The sequence below is a fragment of the Eleutherodactylus coqui genome, unplaced genomic scaffold, assembly GCF_035609145.1.
Source record: "Eleutherodactylus coqui strain aEleCoq1 unplaced genomic scaffold, aEleCoq1.hap1 HAP1_SCAFFOLD_197, whole genome shotgun sequence".
NCBI classification, from domain to species: Eukaryota; Metazoa; Chordata; class Amphibia; order Anura; family Eleutherodactylidae; genus Eleutherodactylus; species Eleutherodactylus coqui.
The window spans coordinates 23,850-30,000 of NW_027101977.1; positions in this window are offsets into that span (position 1 = coordinate 23,850).

The following is a 6,151-nucleotide window of genomic DNA, read 5'->3' on the forward strand; positions in this document are numbered from 1 at the left end:
AAGACCGGGGGACGCTCAGGGACACACGGGGGCTGCTCCACTCGCCCCAGGCCGGCCTCCCTGAGGCGGGCACATTAGCGGCTGAGGCCCCCTCTCCACCAGAGACCGGGGGACGCTCAGGGACACCCGGGGGCTGCTCCACTCGCCCCAGGCCGGCCTCCCTGAGGCGGGCACATTAGCGGCTGAGACCCCCTCTCGACCAAAGACCGGGGGACGCTCAGGGACACACGGGGGCTGCTCCACTCGCCCCAGGCCGGCCTCCCTGAGGCGGGCACATTAGCGGCTGAGACCCCCTCTCGACCAAAGACCGGGGGACGCTCAGGGACACACGGGGGCTGCTCCACTCGCCCCAGGCCGGCCTCCCTGAGGCGGGCACATTAGCGGCTGAGACCCCCTCTCCACCAAAGACCGGGGGGCGCTCAGGGACACACGGGGGCTGCTCCACTCGCCCCAGGCCGGCCTCCCTGAGGCGGGCACATTAGCGGCTGAGACCCCCTCTCCACCAAAGACCGGGGGACGCTCAGGGACACACGGGGGCTGCTCCACTCGCCCCAGGCCGGACTCCCTGAGGCGGGCACATTAGCGGCTGAGGCCCCCTCTCCACCAAACACCGGGGGACGCTCAGGGACACACGGGGGCTGCTCCACTCGCCCCAGGCCGGCCTCCCTAGGTACCCGGGCGGGCACATTAGCGGCTGAGACCCCCTCTTCAGCAAACGCCAGGGGACGCTCAGGGACACACGGGGGCTGCTCCACTCGCCCCAGGCCGGTCTCCCTGGGTACCCGGGCGGGCACATTAGCGGCTGAGACCCCCTCTCCACCAAAGACCGGGGGACGCTCAGGGACACACGGGGGCTGCTCCACTCGCCCCAGGCCGGACTCCCTGAGGCGGGCACATTAGCGGCTGAGGCCCCCTCTCCACCAAACACCGGGGGACGCTCAGGGACACACGGGGGCTGCTCCACTCGCCCCAGGCCGGCCTCCCTAGGTACCCGGGCGGGCACATTAGCGGCTGAGACCCCCTCTTCAGCAAACGCCAGGGGACGCTCAGGGACACACGGGGGCTGCTCCACTCGCCCCAGGCCGGTCTCCCTGGGTACCCGGGCGGGCACATTAGCGGCTGAGACCCCCTCTCCACCAAAGACCGGGGGACGCTCAGGGACACACGGGGGCTGCTCCACTCGCCCCAGGCCGGCCTCCCTGGGGCGGGCACATTAGCGGCTGAGACCCCCTCTCCACCAAAGACCGGGGGGCACTCGGGGACACACGGGGGCTGCTCCACTCGCCCCAGGCCGGCCTCCCTAGGTACCCAGGCGGGCACATTAGCGGCTGAGACCCCCTCTTCAGCAAACGCCAGGGGACACTCAGGGACACACGGGGGCTGCTCCACTCGCCCCAGGCCGGCCTCCCTGAGGCGGGCACATTAGCGGCTGAGACCCCCTCTCCACCAGAGACCGGGGGGACGCTCAGGGACACACGGGGGCTGCTCCACTCGCCCCAGGCCGGCCTCCCTGGGTACCCAGGCGGGCACATTAGCGGCTGAGACCCCCTCTCGACCAAAGACCGGGGGACGCTCAGGGACACACGGGGGCTGCTCCACTCGCCCCAGGCCGGCCTCCCTGAGGCGGGCACATTAGCGGCTGAGGCCCCCTCTCCACCAGAGACCGGGGGACGCTCAGGGACACCCGGGGGCTGCTCCACTCGCCCCAGGCCGGCCTCCCTGAGGCGGGCACATTAGCGGCTGAGACCCCCTCTCCACCAAAGACCGGGGGACGCTCAGGGACACACGGGGGCTGCTCCACTCGCCCCAGGCCGGACTCCCTGAGGCGGGCACATTAGCGGCTGAGACCCCCTCTCGACCAAAGACCGGGGGCCGCTCAGGGACACACGGGGGCCGCTCCACTCACCCCCAGGCCGACCTCCAGGGCCTCCCTCCCGGCCCCTGGAGCAGCCAGCGCCCCCTCGCCGTCAACACTCTCTCCCCGTTGGGACTTTGAAACTTTTCTGACCGTGCAAGCTTCATCGGACGGCAAAGCGGGCAAGCTGCGGTCCGTGCCCGGCCTCCTGGGCATCCTGCCCGGGCACATCGGAGGCTCAGCCAGGGTCTTGAGCCACTGCTGGCAGGTGCACTTTGGGGGCCCTCCGCAGCCGCCCCGGGCCACCCCTGCAGCCAGCACACTGCTGCCAACAGCCCGCCGCTCTCCGTCACCAGCCAGCCCCTCTGCACACATCTGCCGGGGGTGCTTTTTTTGAGAAATAGTGTCACTTTGTCAAAGACCGCACACCGCTCGTTCCCTTATACCCCGACAAGGTGTTCGTGCTGACGTTTTGCGAGGCCTTATTTTACCGCCGTCGGCGCTATCAGGGGAAACGGGCCCGCTCCTTCCGCCCTCCTGGAACCCTGGCTCGGCCCGGAGCGACCAGGATTACCCTCATACCGGTTCTCGCCACCTGCATCGACACTCGGCTCTGCCCCGGCCGCCGCAGCTCTCGCCGGCCCGGCCGGGTCCGCACCCCTGGCCGGCACGCCTGGAGCGTTTGGACTTTGTCGTTTTTTTCTCCAAGAGTCGCCTCTGGCACATGCCATGGACTTCAGCAGGGGCTGCTCCCCGCCCCCTGGGTGTCCTGCCCGGGCACATCGGAGGCTCAGCCTGGGTCTTCAGCCCCTACTGGTAGGTGCACTCAGGGGGCCCTCCGCAGCCGCCCGGGGCCCACCCCTGCAGCCAGCACACGGCTGCCAGCAGCCACCACACAGCTGCCAACAGCCCGCTCTCCATCGCCCACCAGCCCATTGCATACATCTGCTGGGGGTGCTTTTTTGCCTCCCCCCGTTTTGGCCTATGGGGAAAAGCCAGGGGGAAAACCTCCAGAGTCAGGCCGACCTCCTGGAACTCCCACCCGGCCTGGAGCCACAGGTTTGTCCCCTTCCCGGTTCTCACGACATGCATCGACACTCGGCTCAGCCCCGGCAGCCGCAGCACCCGCCGGCCCGGCCAGCCCGGTCCGCCACCCCTGGCCAGCGCCTGGAGCGTTTGGACTTTGTCGTTTTTTCTCAAAGACCCGTCTCTGCCAACTGCCGTGGGCTTCAGCGGGGGCTGCTCCCCGCCTCCTGGGTGTCCTGCCCGGGCACATCGGAGGGTCAGCCTGGGTCTTGAGCTACTGCTGGTAGGTGCGCTTTGGGGGCCCTCGGCAGCCGCCCAGGCCCACCCCTGCAGCCAGCACACGGCTGCCAGCAGCCACCACACAGCTGCCAACAGCCCGCTCTCCGTCACCCTCCAGCCCCTTCTGCATACATCTGCCGGGGGTGCTTTTTTGACTTCCCCCCTTTTGGCCTATGGGGAAAAGCTAAGGGGAAAACCTCCAGAGTCAGGCCGACCTCCTGGAACTCCAACCCGGCCTGGAGCCACTGGTTTGTCCCCTTCCCGGTTCTCAGGACATGCACTGACACTCGGCTAAGCCCCGGCCGCCGCAGCCCCCGCCGGCCCGGCCAGCCCGGTCCGCGCCCCTGGCCAGCGCCTGGAGCGTTTGGACTTTGTCATTTTTTCTCAAAGACCCATCTCTGCCAACTGCCATGGACCTCAGCGGGGGCAGCTCCCCGCCTCCTGGGTGTCCTGCCCGGGCACATCGGAGGGTCAGGCAATGTCTTCAGCCACCGCGGGCAGGTGCACTCAGGGGGCCCTCCGCAGCCGCCCAGGCCCACCCCTGCAGCCAGCACACGGCTGCCAGCAGCCACCACACAGCTGCCAACAGCCCGCTCTCCGTCACCCCCCAGCCCAACTCTGCATACATCTGCTGGGGGTGCTTTTTTGACTTCCCCCCTTTTGGCCTATGGGGAAATGCTAAGGGGAAAACCTCCAGAGTCAGGCCGACCTCATGGAACTCCAACCCGGCCTGGAGCCACCGGTTTGTCCCCTTCCCGGTTCTCAGGACATGCATCGACACTCGGCTCAGCCCCGGCAGCCGCAGCTCCCGCCGGCCCGGCCAGCCCGGGTCCGCACCCCTGGCCGGCACGCCTGGAGCGTTTGGACTTTGTCATTTTTTTCAAAGACTCATCTCTGCCAACTGCCGTGGGCTTCAGCGGGGGCTGCTGCCCGCCTCCTGGGTGTCCAGCCCGGGCACATCGGAGGCTCAGCCTGGGTCTCGAGCCCCTACTGGTAGGTGCACTCTGAAGGGGCCCTCCGCAGCCGCCCAGGCCCACCCCTGCAGCCAGCACACGGCTGTCAGCAGCCACCACACAGCTGCCAACAGCCCACTATCCATCACCCACCAGCCCCTCTGCATACATCTGCTGGGGGTGCTTTTTTGACTTCCCCCCTTTTGGCCTATGGGGAAAAGCTAAGGGGAAAACCTCCAGAGTCAGGCCGACCTCCTGGAACTCCAACCCGGCCTGGAGCCACCGGTTTGTCCCCTTCCCGGTTCTCAGGACATGCACTGACACTCGGCTAAGCCCCGGCCGCCGCAGCCCCCGCCGGCCCGGCCAGCCCGGTCCGCGCCCCTGGCCAGCGCCTGGAGCGTTTGGACTTTGTCATTTTTTCTCAAAGACCCATCTCTGCCAACTGCCATGGACCTCAGCGGGGGCAGCTCCCCGCCTCCTGGGTGTCCTGCCCGGGCACATCGGAGGGTCAGGCAATGTCTTCAGCCACCGCGGGCAGGTGCACTCAGGGGGCCCTCCGCAGCCGCCCAGGCCCACCCCTGCAGCCAGCACACGGCTGCCAGCAGCCACCACACAGCTGCCAACAGCCCGCTCTCCGTCACCCCCCAGCCCCTCCTGCATACATCTGCTGGGGGTGCTTTTTTGACTTCCCCCCTTTTGGCCTATGGGGAAATGCTAAGGGGAAAACCTCCAGAGTCAGGCCGACCTCCTGGAACTCCAACCCGGCCTGGAGCCACCGGTTTGTCCCCTTCCCGGTTCTCACGACATGCATCGACACTCGGCTCAGCCCCGGCAGCCGCAGCTCCCGCCGGCCCGGCCAGCCCGGTCCGCACCCCTGGCCAGCGCCTGGAGCGTTTGGACTTTGTCATTTTTTCAAAGACTCATCTCTGCCAACTGCCGTGGGCTTCAGCGGGGGCTGCTCCCCGCCTCCTGGGTGTCCTGCCCGGGCACATCGGAGGCTCAGGCAATGTCTTGAGCCACCGCTGGTAGCTGCACTCAGGGGGCCCTCCGCAGCCGCCCAGGCCCACCCCTGCAGCCACCACACAGCTGCCAACAGCCCGCTCCCCGTCAACCCCCAGCCCCTCCGCATACATCTGCTGGGGGTGCTTTTTTGACTTCCCCCGTTTAGGCCTATGGGGAAAAGCCAAGGGGAAAACCTCCAGAGCCAGGCCGACCTCCTGGAACTCCCACCCGGCCTGGAGCCACCGGTTTGTCCCCTTCCCGGTTCTCAGGACATGCACTAATACTCGGCTCAGCCCCAGCAGCCGCAGCTCCCGCCGGCCCGGCCAGCCCGGTCCGCCACCCTGCCCGGCGCCTGGAGCGTTTGGACTTTGTCGTTTTTTCTCCAAGACTCGCCTCTGGCACATGCCGTGGACTTCAGCGGGGGCTGCTCCCCGCCTCCTGGGTGTCCTGCCCGGGCACATCGGAGGCTCAGCCTGGGTCATCAGCCCCTACTGCTAGGTGCACTCAGGGGGCCCTCGGCAGCCGCCCAGGCCCACCCCAGCAGCCAGCACACGGCTGCCAGCAGCCACCACACAGCTGCCAACAGCCCGCTCTCCGTCACCCTCCAGCCCAACTCTGCATACATCTGCCGGGGGTGCTTTTTTGACTTCCCCCCTTTTGGCCTATGGGGAAAAGCTAAGGGGAAAACCTCCAGAGTCAGGCCGACCTCCTGGAACTCCAGCCCGGCCTCGAGCCACCGGTTTGTCCCCTTCCCGGTTCTCAGGACATGCATAGGCACTCGGCTCAGCCCCGGCAGCCGCAGCTCCCGCCGGCCCCGGCCAGCCCGGTCCGCACCCCTGGCCAGCGCCTGGAGCGTTTGGACTTTGTCATTTTTTTCTCAAAGACCCATCTCTGCCAACTGCCGTGGGCTTCAGCGGGGGCTGCTGCCCGCCTCCTGGGTGTCCAGCCCGGGCACATCGGAGGCTCAGCCTGGGTCTTGAGCCCCTACTGGTAGGTGCACTCTGAAGGGGCCCTCCGCAGACGCCCAGGCCCACCC